The sequence below is a fragment of the Halichoerus grypus genome, chromosome 5 (assembly GCF_964656455.1).
Source record: "Halichoerus grypus chromosome 5, mHalGry1.hap1.1, whole genome shotgun sequence".
In the NCBI taxonomy this organism is placed as follows: domain Eukaryota; kingdom Metazoa; phylum Chordata; class Mammalia; order Carnivora; family Phocidae; genus Halichoerus; species Halichoerus grypus.
In genome coordinates, this window is record NC_135716.1 from 172,904,280 (window position 1) to 172,918,166 (window position 13,887).

At 54.8% G+C, this 13,887-nt stretch overlaps 1 protein-coding gene across 4 annotated transcripts in view; it reads right to left on the bottom strand.

Moving 5' to 3' along the window:
- The window catches only part of VWA5B1 (von Willebrand factor A domain containing 5B1), a 66,800-nt gene that overhangs the window by 45,858 nt on the left and 7,055 nt on the right, over positions 1 to 13,887 (bottom strand). For 2 of the 4 annotated variants that reach the window (XM_036115597.2, XM_036115593.2), the window contains exon 1: positions 13,019 to 13,455. The exons of 1 other annotated variant lie outside the window; for it this stretch is intronic. The gene's annotated coding sequence lies outside the window, so the exon portion shown is untranslated. Of the gene's footprint in view, positions 1 to 13,018; positions 13,456 to 13,726; positions 13,885 to 13,887 lie in introns of those variants that run through there. One more of the 4 variants, XM_036115595.2, reaches the window with a different exon arrangement.

Here is a 13,887-nt window from a genome sequence, read left to right on the forward strand (position 1 = left end):
CGTTTGTAGGGATGCAGTTTGTTGTGTGAGATTAGTTTGTGGCTGTCTGTCATCCCATTTACGGTGTGCGCTCCCGGTTGTATCCTCAGTGCTGATGAAATGAATATGGGAATGGATGACTGTCGTTGATCCCGAGTGATGGACCGAGCAGTTCTCAAGGCAGTGATGTGTCCATTGTCTCTTGGGCTCCCGAGACCCTCCCAGGTCATCGCTGTGCTTGAAGGGTGTGGTGGGAAGGGGAAGCGAAGTCAAAGGGTGGGGAATACAAATTTGAGGCTGGGTTCGCTCCAGGTTTTCCTCCCTGTGGAGCGTGAGCCGGGCAAAGCTTCTGTGGGCTGGTAGCCTGTTGCTGTTATTTGCAAGGTTGTTCAATGTGTGCTTTTTACTCTGCCTTTTCTCAAAGAAGGGAAGTCATCCCCTCCAGGTCCTCCTTGTGCCCTGCTAGGATCCTCTCGTTCTCCCACGCTCTGTGCCTGGCAGTGTCTTTTTAATTATGTTCTCCCTTGGGGCTCCGGCCCAGACAGCTCCCAGCCCTGCCTTATCTGGGCAGGCTGACTGACAGCAGGAAGCAGATAAGGAGCCAGGAGGGGACTGCTGTATTCCCAGCTGCCTTCTCTTAGGCGTGTTCTCTGTCCTGGCGGCTGAGCAAAGCCTAACTGCTCCCAGGGGGCAGAACAAGATGGCGGAGTTCATTTCCTGAGCCACCTCGGCTGCCACGCACACTCCCTCCCTCCCTCCTCCTCAGCCTGGGTCACTCCTGGCCGGAAGGCTGACTGAGGAATGCAGCTTCAGGGACCCAGCGCCCAGATGGTTGGCAAACTTGGCCTTTAGCTTCAGTCCATCCTGGGATGGAGTTTGGCCAAGGGGCATCTTCCCACACTGTCCCTGGGGCCCACCCCTTGGGCACCTTGCCCAGGAAGTGGGGGAGGGTGTGGGCCCCCCTGTCAGAACCGACCTTTTAACAGTATCAATACCTTCCCTTCTTGGGAAGAGTAAACTTGAAATTCTTTGGAGCCTAAACAGTGCGGCGTATTTTTCATCGATTCATCCAGCACCGATAAGCACTTATTGTATTCCAGGCCCTGAATTAACTACTGAGGATATGAAGATAAGACACAGCTCTGTCCTTAAAGAGATTATAAGCAATCTAGCAGCAGAGGAAGGGGAGTGCGGGAGGAATAGTAATGGTAACTGGAATCTATCGAACATCGAATGTGCTGGATGCACGTATCATTTCACTTAATCCTCACAACCACCTGATAAGGCGCATTACTGTTTTGTAGATGGAGACACTGAGGCCCAAAGAGAGATGCATTTGGCTTTGCACACGAGTTTGGGGGGTGGCGTGGAAGGACAGAGGCGTAAGTGGGTGCTTGTGCAGGGCTTTCCCCTGAAGCAGCCCAGGGCCAATCCTGTGAGAGGTAGAAGCCAGAGCCAATGGTGCTGGGCTCCTCTCTCCAACCATCCTGGCTGGAGTAGCCTCTAGGCCTTAGGAAACACCCAGGTTATAGGAGGCTCTCGGGGTGACTGTTGAAACCAAGACTGTTCTTGATGGTCTAGAGCCTGTAAATCTCCAGCGATCCCTGTCCTTCGGGGAGCCCTCTCTGGAGCCAGACAAGCCTAGACATGAGTCCCGGTGCATAACTGACTGCTTCACTCCCCGACGTGGGTGCTCTTTAGTCCCTGGATGCCAGCACCCTCGTCTGCAAAACAGGGCGAGTGGAGGGGCCGCTGGCTCCCACCTCACCAGCACCATGAAGATCACATCGAATAATGTATAGAAAGTACCCAGTACTTGCCTGGCACATACTAGGTGCTCAGTAAGTATACAGCGAAATGAATGAATGAATGAATCATAACACCAGGCTGGTAGTTTCTGGGTTCCTCATTCGCCTGGCTGAGGGAGAGATGTTCTCTGACCACCAGGCCCAGGGCAGCTTCTCAGAGAAAATACTGATGCTAAATCCATTAGGCTGTCATATCAGCGTTTATGTCAAGGGTCCAAATACACCGTCTCTGGCAGCACCAGGGTCCCACCGTCTTCTAACAGACAGTCCGTCCACAGGGGATGCCTTGATTCTGTGTCCCTGAGCCAGCTTCTGGCCACCCCCCACCCCCCGAGCCTCCTGCTGTGCTTCTGCGGCCACCACTCTGGAGTCAGCGGGCGCCCTGTATTCTGGGCCTCTGCTGGGGTTCTCTCGGAGTCCCTGTCCAAGACTGACTCCTTGTCACCCCTCAGAGTCGGGAGGTGGGACAGGTGTCTTCCTTGGTCTCAGCTGCTGCTCCAAGACCACCATTTTTTTTTTTTATCTGCCTATAAAACCCCTTCTCTGTGGTGCTTGCCATTCCCAAGGTCCCAGTTACACCCTTCATGGAGCAAACACTTGGCACCTGGCTCCCGTCTTCCTCTGCTCCCCAAGCCCTGCCATCAGCCCAGTGACTTTAGCATCCATAGCGATGGTGCGTCCAACTCCCTGCACTTTTATCCCCTGCCCCCTGGCCCTCCGAAACCTTTGCTCCCGCTCCAGCTCACTTGCCACTTGCACTCCCGCGCCGTGAGCTTGGGACGCCACCCCCGAGTGCTCCATCTCCAAAACCGCTCACTTGGTCACATAGGTCGCTCTAAAAATCACCAACTCCCAGCGCTCCCGAGCCCTCTTCCCTTGATTTCTCCCAAGCACTTGTCACCATCTGGCATGCTGCATATTCTGGTTTGACGTGTCTCCCCAACTCTCCAGAATGTCATCCCCATTGAGGGCACGGGGGTGGTTTCAGTTCCTCTGCTGGATACCCACTACCGAGAGACTAATGTCTGTTCTAGTAGATGCTCCATAAATATTTCTTTTTGAAATGAATGAAACATCATTCCACGGGCTTTATCTATAAGGCTTGGCAACAGCCCTCTGGGGTAGGTACTCCTAGCATCCCTGTTTTATAGATGAAAACACCAAGCTCAGGGAGGTGAGGTAGGCTGTCCAAGGTCACACAGCCGGGAGCTCACGGGGCTGGGAGCTGGACCCAGGCAGAAGGACCACAGAGTCCGTGGGCTTGCTTCACTGTGGGGCTGTGCTGCTTCCTGCTGAACCTGCCCCCCGAGCTGTGACGTTTGTCCCCGGGCGCTCTCTTGACGTCCTCCTCGTCTCTCCATTTCCACCACTGCTGCTTCCTTACCCTCCCCTGGACCATCTCCACCATCTCTGACTTGGTCCTTCAACTTCCAGGCTGCGTCCCTTCCAGTTCACTCTGTCACCTCAGGCACGCGCCCGCGCCCGCGTACACACACACACACACACACACGCACACACACTCCATCTTTACCCTGAGCATTATGGCTCCCCATTGCTCTTGTCTGTTGGGACAGGTTAAACCCTCAGCATGGCATTCAGGGCTCGTCCCCATTGGGTCTCCATCTCTGTCCAGTTGTCACCTCCTACCACGTTCTGCATGGTCACTTTGTTCCAGACACCCTGACCTTCTCACTGTGCCCTGAACAGACCAGCTTCTTTCTCACCCTTGGGCCTTTTCCTGGGAGGATGGTCACCTCCCTCTCTGCCTTTCAAAGTCCAGCTCAACCTTCAAGGTCCAGTTTCACTGTCCCCTCCTCCTCTCTGAAGCCCCCCATCCCCGACACCCCAGTCTGTCAGACACGGCCTCCCCCGGGGCTTCCACAGCCTCTGAGCACCTGTCTGTCACAACTGTCATCCGAAGCACTGTAACTGCTCCTTGGAGATGCTTGGCAACCCCAGGCGCTGCAAGAACGTGGGTGCCCCTCCTTCTGTGCCTGGGTCCCAGCTCCCTGCGCGGGGCTCCGTTCAGAGGAGGAACTCTAAATGGGGCGCCTACCAGGTTGTAATGCTTTAAGAGGCATTGCTAATGCTCACACCCACCCTCCCTATAGGGTGAGGGAAATGAGGTGCCGGGGGACGTCTGGAAGTGTGTTGGTGAGTGGTCAGGCTGGGTGGGATAGGAAGCAGCTTGCCACCAGCTAATGCCTACCCTTCCCCTTCTCCAGCTGCTTCCCAGTCCATGCTGAGCCCAGGAGAGGCTGATGGAGGAGGGAGCCCCGGGAGCCTGGGGAGCGTGGGCTTCAGGACATGGGGCTTCCCCTAGCTGTGATGCCTCTCGAGCTGCCACTGTGATTCTGAGGACATGAGCTCAGCCAGCCCTGCACACCACCGCCCCCTCCCCCCCAGCCGCCGGCCCCAGAAGATGCCTCTGGGCAGGCTGTGGTCTGCTCCCCAGTTGTTTTAGAGCAGCCTGGGGTGCAGGGTTCTAGGCTGAGAACAGACTGGGCCAACGGGGACCCGCAGCAGGCAGTGTGACTTGGTTTAGATGCCATGTGGGGCCACGTCCAGGGAAAGGAGCCAGGAGAAGAGAGAGTGGGGACCCTGCTTGTCTTCCATTATCATGATAGGCTGGGGAATGCCTGCTTCAGGGTCCTGGGGTCAAGGAGAGCAGCCTTCTGCCTGCTTGCCAGAAAGGGATAGAAGAAGGGGGAAACTTGCTTGTGGCTAGCAGCCAGGTCCCAGGATCTGGAGCACTACCTGGGTGAGAGTCCTAGACGGCCACTTCCTGGTGGCTTTGGGCCAGCTACTCAGCTGGGTTCTGCCCCTTCCATACTGTGTGACCTTGAGCAAGTTATTTAACCTCTTTGTGCCTTAGCTTTCAAATCTGTAAAATGGGACCATGACAGTGCCCACCTCCTTAGAAACTAGATGGATAAAGGACAGAATGCCTGCAAGTGAGTGGGCAGGAAGCTAGTGGGTCCTGGATGGGGCTGAAGGCTTCTCTTCCAAGGGCTCCTTCCTGGGCTGGGTAAGCTTGCACAGATGCCAAGTCAGCACAGCTGGGAAGATCCTTGGGAAGCTGGGCAGGTGCCTGCCCAAGAGCCCACCTCAGTAAGCCCTCTGATTCGGGCCTTGCTGCTGAAATGGGCCCTGTCCCCTCTCCTCCCCAGTTCACTTTTGGTCCCAGAGACAGCCCGGCAGCCCTCATTTCCCCATCTGGAAAGCTATTCTGGAGACCTCTCCCCTTCTCCCTGGCCAGATGGCCCCAGACTGTGTCCACAGGGCCAGGTCTCCCCAGCTCAGTGGTCTCAGCCAGGCCTGGGCCAGACTATGAACCCACCAAGCAATTCAGATCTTGCCCCCTGCCTACTCACCTTGGGCTGGGGGTCCTCATCCTTTTCCTTGTCACCGAGCTGTTTAGAAAGTCCATGCTTTCATGCCCTCACTGGGAGCCTGTGCTTCAAGGACCACCCTCACACGGAGCAACACCAACAGTCCCTTCAAAGTTGGGGCAGGTTCTCAGGCCTGGCTGATTATCCTAAGCTTCTAGAATTCTGGGGTTCTCACATTCTGGTCTCCTTCTCTCCACCTCCCCCATTGGGACCACATCCATGCTTCTGAACACCCCGCCCCTGCCCCATCTACCCCGTGCTCCAACCAGTCAAGACCACTTGCTCTTCCTCTAAATAAGCCTGATTTTCCTGCTTCCACGTCTCTTCTGAGGCTACTTCTGAGCAGTCCCCACCCCAACCCTGCCCCCCAGAGGAGTGCTTACCTATCCTTTAAGGCCCAGCTCAAATGCCACCACCTCCATGAAGTCCTCACCCACTCTCTCATCGGCCACTCAACGGATGTAGAAGGAGCGCCTCCCATGTACTGAGACTGTGCTGGGCCTGGGCCCCAGAGGTGAGCACGATGGACAGGAACTCTGCCCTGAGGCCTTGTGTCCTGTCCCCTTGTGTCCCATCAGCTCCCGGCACTTGAGACCAGGACTGCCTGCCCCCCCTCCTCCGCACTGTCTGGCCCATAGTCGGTGTTCACCACTGGCCTGAATGGATGCTGGCAGGTGCTCCATTTGTCCAGTGATTGAATGAGTGAGGGAATGAATGAATAAATGAACAGGGTGGAATGTATCAGGGGTGGGAATAGGCCTTGGCTATGGGTTCCTTTAAAGCAGCTAACAGTGCGAGAAATCTCTCGATTTCAGCCCAGAGCCTATAGGATCCCATCCCAGGGACAGACGTAGTCTTCTTCTGGAGTGGGGAACTGGGGGATAATCAGGCCAGAAGATGCCCAGGCCACTCAGTGCTTGGCGTGCCTGCACTGCCGAGAGAGACCTGGAGTCCGGCCAGTCCGGATGTCCAGGTCCGCCAGCCCTGCAGGTGGCTGAGGCCCAAGCCGCCCACGGCGGCAGAAGCTTCCAGCTAAGAAGCTGCGTCTGGGCCTGCTACAGGAGGGAGGAAGAAGCACGATCACAACGAAAACTGCGCGTCCTCCAAGCCCTGCATGAGGGCTGCCGGGTTTCTGAAGACTCTGTTGCCCACCATTGACAAGGTGTTGTGAGTCCTCGTAGGCGGTGCTGGTTGGCAGGTGCACAGATGCCTGTTTCCGGGGGGCCCCGGGAGGTCTCTGGGGGCGTTGGTCTCTGCCCACCAAGGGTCATTCAGAAATGAGCCACCCCATCACTGGGAAAATTGGACTCCATTGACACGAATGCAGTTTGCACCCATCTTTCCAGGGCCGCGCGTGCAAGGTGAGCCCCCTGCGCTGAGCCGGCAGCATCCGCGTGGCCCCAGGAAAGGCACTAAGTGGTCTTAGTGCTAGGGGCTAAGCTAGGGGCACCGGGGTGGCTCTGTCGGTGGTCTCCTGTGGCTTCAGCCTTGTCCAGGCTTCCCTGGGCGCTGAGGAGCTCCCGGGAGGATGGCGCTGGGGAAGGGCTGTTTTAGAATCCCCCCTGCAGTCCTTTGCCTTCTAGAACTGCTCTCTCGCACAGGGGGGCTTCTAGGAAATTGAAGAGACACCCTTGCCCTGTGCTTTCCCCAAACACTTGGAAGTGATGGAATGACAGGCTAGGAAGCTACTTGCTGCTTCGGGAAACGGCCTTTCCTCTTTCAATTCTTTCTCACAGCAACTTCTTTGAAACTCAGTTTTGCCCTCTGTATAATGGGCATGTAAACTGGCAGTTTATCCGCCCTGGGCTCTTGCAAGGATTGCAAGCGAGACACCGCGTCTAGAGGGCTTGCTTACCCCAATTCATGTTGGCGAGGCTTTCACTTCCTTTCCTCTCTGGGATTTCTTCCTGGTCTTGCTCTCCCACCAACTCAGGCCGCAGCTGGGCACCCGTGTTTTTGGCTTTTCCCCACGGTGGTCATGGCCACCCATGGCCCCCAGACCTGTTGTCCAGCCACCCCAGGAACCCCCTTTCCCACAGCACCCAGCCTGGGTGGTGGGTGAAGCATAGATTCACTGCCTTAACTTCCTCTGAGGTCCCAGGTCAGTTTGTGCCCTGCTGCGAGGCTGCTCCCCACACAGGCTGTCCCCTCGGATGGCACAGACAGGCTGCGTGGGCCGAGGGCACGGGACAAGGTCCCCAGGCCCGAGTGCCAGCTCTGCCGACCACTCTGTATGGGCCCCAGCCTGGGACCCTGCTGTCGCACTCTGCCAGTGCCCACCACTTGGATCCCGTTCTCAGTGCGCCTGGTGGGACGCAAAGACGGGTGGGTTGCTGGCTTAGTGTCTGTCTTTGTCCACCTTGCCCCGGGGGGTAGGGACCGAAGCTGTCTCATTCTTTGTTAGCACATAGAAGAGTGGCTGAAAGAGCTCTTTAAAAGTAATAACAGCTAGGGGCACCCGGGTGGCTCTGTCGGTTAAGCGTCCGACTCTTGATTTCGGATCAGATCATGATCTCAGGGTGGTGAGACCGAGCCCTGCATCGGGCTCCAGGCTCAACATGGAGTCTGCTTGAGATTTTCTCCCTCTGCCCCTCTCCCCACTCTCTCTTTCTAAAAATAAATAAATAAATGAAATGTTAAAAAAAATGAAAGTAATAACAACTGAGATATGTTGAGCAATTAATATCTGCTGGGCATTATTCTAAGTGCCTTTCATGCATCAGCCCCAGGAAACCTCAGGACAACCCTATGAAGGAGGCAGGTCTATTATCCCCATTTTCCAGATGAAGAAACTGAGGCCAAGGGAGTTTGCATCTCTTGCTCAGGTGATACACTCATAAGTGATGGAGTTGGGATTTGGACTCTGGCTTCAGAGATTGAGCTGTTAACCACAAGGCCCCTCCATACTTACTGCAGTGACCTGGTGAGGGTTACCTCCCAACTCTGACCCAGTCTTGGCATCTTTATCTAACAACTTGAAGAGATGGGCCTGGAGAATTAATCCTCTCTCCTCTCTCCCAAGTTGAAAGCCCAGGGTCCACCCAGAAGAAATTGAGTGCTCCCAGCTGCTCTAAGGGAACAGATGTGCATGGGTTCCCCATCTTTTTTTTTTTTAAGATTTATTTATTTATTTGAGAGAGAGAGTGAGAGAGAGCATGAGCAGGGGGCTGGGCAGAGGGAGAGAAAGAACCTCCAGCAGACTCCCCGCTGAACGCAGAGCCCAATCTGGGGCTTGATCTCACAACCCTGAGATCATGACCTGAGCCAAAATCAAGAGTAGGATGCTTAACTGGCTGAGCCACCCAGCCGCCCTGTATGCGTTCCTCATCTTAAGGTTCCCATTTTAAGGGGGCCACATGTCTGACTTTTAGGCTACTTTCAGAGGCGTCACTGTTTCTGGGGTTCCCCAGGGGATTATCTCATTTAAGCCCCATGAAGATCTTATGAAGCAGATCATCTTCACTTTATAGCAGAGGAAACCAAGGCCCAGAGAGGTTAAAGGAATCTCAAGGTCACACAGCAAGCTGGTGGTGCAGTTATGATTTGAACCCTAGCCGTCTGGCTCCAGAATGTAGGTTGTTAACTGTGTCCTTCTGCTGCCTCCTAGTCAGATCCAAGTGCCAAGGCCCCATCAGGGCACCCGAGAGCCCGCTTGCTCTTATTCAGAGGGTGCCATCCCTGGCATCAACTGGAGCAAAGGTTCCGCACACACCAGCTCCCACCCTCTGACGTTCCTTCCCCAAGCTTCGAGCAGCAATGATGGATCCACATCATGCTCTCCTCCTACAGAGTCGGCATTCCTGCTGGGAAATCATCTGAGCTAAGAGGCAAACAGAACATTGCAGACACACAGAGAGGCCTCCCAATGGGTCTCAGGGGGTAACAGTGCAGGAGAAACTCAGAAGAGGTTTTATGGGGTCCCTTTTCCTGGGAGGGCTCCAGCTGCTGAGGAGCCAGCTGAAGGTTAGCAGGGAATCTGGGGAGGCAGTGGAAGGAGCTGGGTGCAGGAGACGGAGTCCCCACTGCCAACCAGGCTTAAGGAGATAGGATTTAGAGGCTCCCGACACTTATAACAAACTGTCACTGAATCAGGCACTGCGCTAAGCAGTTTATGTGGATTAGTACACTGATTCCTCATGAGCTTATAGCACTTCTTTTTTCATTCATCCACTCCAGCTCCTGGTCTTGATCCTGGGTCCCTCACTGTCTCCAGAATGGCACCCATGGAAGGAAACACATCGTGTCCTGGGCCCAGCAGTGTGATTGCTAGTGTGGTTATAGGAACAGGGAGAAGAGCTTTGTACTAGGATCACCCGGAACTCAGGAACATTCACAGTGCAAAATCTAGCACAGAGTTTCAAACTAAGGACTGTGATCTCCCCAAATCCCAGTGACTATTCAAGAGGTGAAATTTGAATCCTCAGGTTTGTCAATTTGTCTTTCTGGGGTCCCCATCTGACCCATGCTTCCTTGCTTCAGGATTGCCAATAGCTTTGGCTGAAGCCCAACTCCTTCATGTCAAATTCAGCCTCCCTGACGGTCACCCACCTATTCACTTACGCCTGATCCCATATTACTTGTCTCCTCTTAACACTATGTTCCTGGCAAAGCAGTACATTTGTTCCTCCTTAGACCCCTGTGAGCCCCCAAATCCATGCCCTTGTTTATGCATTTCCCTCCACCCAGAAACCATTGTCCCATCTATCAGTTTCTAAACCTCCTTGTCCTCTGGGCCCTGAGTCCCTCCTCCTCCCTGAAGACTTTCCTGATCCCTTTATCTGGTGTGAGGTTCCCTCCCCTGAACCCCCACAGCAGTATCCTGCTATAATCATCCCCCTCCATGATGGTTCTAACATCTCCAAGGGGATGACACAGAGGCCCTTCTCATTCCTCTTCTGTCCTGGCACCAGGCACGTAGCATGCGCCCAGGAGCATCCCTTGCTTCATTTCTGGTGCAACGGCTCTGCTATTTGCTAGGTGCCCTTAAACCTAGTGCTTGGAGGTCTCCAAGACTCAGTTTCATCAGCTATAATGTAAGGATTAAATAAAATACCAGGGGTAAGGTCCCTGGCAAGGGGACAACACAGGGCAGGGGAGATACGAGGTACTGGTCCCTCCCTGTGTCTGCCCATTTTCTGTGTCTTTTGCAGACTCATCCCTCCATGAGGCAAGTGACTGGGCATGGAGGCAAACATTCCTCGAGGGCCCGGCTCAGGCCTTCTCTGCTGTCCCCAAGTGGCTGACCCCTGCCCTGCTCCAGTGTATGAGCTGCCAACTTCCCAAGTGTGTCTCTCCAGCCTGGACCCATCCCTGTGCCTCAGGTCCAGAGAAACCCCATTGCATTCTCCTCTTGGTTAGCTCAAGGAGACCTCAAGTACAAGTGCTCTTCTCCTGGGCACTATTTTACATAATTTTGGCTAGTTGATTAATGTTGATCTCCCTACTGGAGACTGCAAGCTCCTTGAAGACAGGGACCCAATACTCAGTACAGAACCTAGCATCAAGGTACCTGGATGATTGTCATGCTTTTTCCTCTTTCCACCCTACTTTGCCTGTTCATTCAAACTGACCTACCTGATGCCCATTGACAAAGACCTCCTGCCCCTCCCAACCTGTACTCACACCTCCAGTCCGTATGAACCCTCCCCTGCTCCTCTCTGTCCATCCATATATCCACATCCCCCCTAATTGCTGCCTCCAAGTCCCCACTCCAACACCACCTTCTCCAGGAAGCCTTCTTAGCCCCACCCTGAACACCTCTGATCCTAACCCCTTCTCCCAGAAGCCTTCATGTGTCAGCCATGCTGCTGGGTAAGTGCCCCCCAAGAGCACCGGCTAGGGTTTTCATGATGGAGTGCCCAACGGTCACATTCTCTTAAAGGAGGTTAAATGGGATGACAGGATGTGTTCGTCCCCGGTGACCTAGAGCCACTTTGCTCACTGAGCCCACTGGGCTGTTCCCAATGCCCATAGGGAAGTCTGTTGATATTTTGTTTATGGTGACCCTCTACTTGGCATTGCCAGACTGGAGATGCTAGTGAGACCATGAGAAATCTAGGTTGGCTTAGCCTTTGGTTACATTGGCCATGTAGATGGAGGGACTCGGCCAGGAGGTGCTAGAAGGGATGCACTCACCCAGCAGAAAGGACAGCTTGAAACCTGAGGTCAAGGTCCTGGGGGAGTGGCTGACCTGGAGCCCCTGGATGGGATTCCTCCACTGTCTGCACTCCTCCAGGGCTTTCTCCTTTCCCTGTGGAGCTGGCCTCCTGCAGAACCATAGTCAGCATCATTTGTTGGTGAAGGAGAGGCCAGGGGACCAGTGCAGATGCCCACTCAAAGTGGCATATGGTGAGGGAAACCAGTAGGCACAGAATTGTTGCTTCTTCCCTCTGGGTCAGGACGACTTCACTAACAGCCCATTCTACTCCCCAGCAAACCAAAGGCCAACGGCTGGAATCTCTACTGAGAGCTTAGTCTGGCCTGGATTTGGGGTTGGTCCTCACACTATTTTCTGCAAGGCCACAGACCCCTAGTTACCTACCCCCCTGGCTGGGAACCTTGGCCTGTCTCACGTCCAAAAAGCAGTGGGGTCTGCAGTCCACCCATCAGAACACAGTGCCCATCTCACCTTGGGCCCTAGATCACAACCTGTGTGGGGCTGGATGGAAAATTGCACTCTTCCTGGAGGGGGACGCTAACCAAAGCTGGGTGATGCCTCAGGGATCCTCCCCAGCAGCCTCTGGGTCAGGTTCAATCCTCAATCATCCGTACACGTGCATGTGTGCACGTGCGTGTGCACACACATGTGCCCCACACTCTTAAATCCCTACAGGCACAGGGCGTCCCACGCAAGTACCCCTGAACACATGAACACATTTATACAGTGCCACTGCCCCGTCCCCCCCCCTTACCAACTTATGGAGCTCACTCCATACGTATCCCTACTGTCCAGGGACACACCCCTGCACACACATGCCCCATACACTTGTCAACACACATCCCGTACACAACATATACACGTGCTCAGCACCCTCCAAGCCCAGCTACCAAGGGAGCCTCATGCTCTCTGCCCTCCACCCTGGGCAGGAGGGCAGGAGTTCATCCAGTGCCCTCTGGGCCTCTGCCCAGTTACCCAGGACCTGCCTGGGTTCAGACAAGTGAACCCAGGGATCAGGCTCCTATGCCAGGAGAGGAGAGGAAGAATGTTCTGCTTCCTCTAAAGACTTCTAGAAAGAAAGAAAAAGAAAAAAGAAAAGAAAAGAAAAGAAAGAAGGAAGGAAGGAAGAAAGAAAGAAGGAAAGAAAGAAAGAAAAAGAAAGAAAAAGAGAAAGAAAGAAAGAAAGAAAGAAAAAGAGAAAGAAAGAAAGAAAGAAAGAAAGAAAGAAAGAAAGAAAAAGAGAAAGAAAGAAAAAGAGAAAGAAAGAAAAAGAGAAAGAAAGAAAGAAAGAAAGAAAGAAAAAGAGAAAGAAAGAAAGAAAGAAAGAAAGAAAGAAAGAAAGAAAGAAAGAAAAAGAGAAAGAAAGAAAGAAAGAGGAGTAGGAACAGAGACAGGAAGGCGCCTGTTGCTGTTGGAGGGGGAGAAGAGGAGGGGAAGCCTCTGGCCTCCACCCCACCAAGCCTCCACCAAGCCTCCGCTGCTGTGCCGTGGTGCGGAGGGAGCGTCACGTCAGACAGAACTGTTGGGGCTGCGGGAGATGTAATGACAGGGCTCCGGCGGAGCTTGACGTGTTAGCAGACACCACTGCTGCGCTCGGGGCCAAGTCTCCGGCGCCTGCCCGCCTCCCACCGCCCACCTCCCACGGCCGGAGGACCCCTTCTCCGTCCTGGAGCCCTGCTTACCTGGCAGGAGGTGGGGGACATGTGCCGCACTCAGCCGGTGGCGAGGGGGACAGTCACACGCCGGGCACCTGGAGGGCAGCAAGCACGAACCAGGCAGCCAGGGATGGACAGCCTGCAGAGCTCCTGACAGCCCCAGGGCTCCGGAGGACAGACAAGAGATGATGGGGCCCCGGAGAAGGTGGAAACAGGTGGCTGGGATGGAGGGTAGGAGGGAGGCAGAGACAGAGAAGAGAGAGACACAGAGAGAAGGAGATGCAGAGAGAATCACACACAGAAAAGAAGAGAGAAATAGACAGAGAGCTCCAGAGAGAGGGAGAGAGGGGGTAGGAGTGGGGAGAGAGAGAGAAAGAGAGAGAGGGAGGACGAGAGGGAGAGAGAGAGGATGAGAGAGAGAGAGAGGATGAGAGAGAGAGAGGGAGGGAGGAAGGGAGGAGGATTCCAGCAGCAACATGTGGTAGTAATAGCTCTCACTTCCAGTGCTGGAACATCCTGAGCCCCATCTTCTTCTGACCCCCTCCCCTAGTGCAAACACGCATCGTACACATCCTGACGCACACAAACACACACACTCACACAGCCAGTGGCACGCAGAGGCACCTGAATTCATCATGCCTACCCCCCCCGCCCCATGCACGCCCTTCCGCACACACACCCGGGACAGCCCAGCAGCCGGCCCCTTGTCCTCCCACACGCTGGACCAGCCCTTACCTGCCCCAGAAGCAACACGTGTCTGGGCAAATACTGCCTTGGTCCACAGCCCCAGAGCTGGCCTCCCCGCACCCAGAGTTGCTGGAGGGGGCGCCCAGGGCTGGGCTCCAGTGCCCAAGCCCAGTGCCCGGCACCCTGGCAGCCGGCTTGAGGGATGCCCA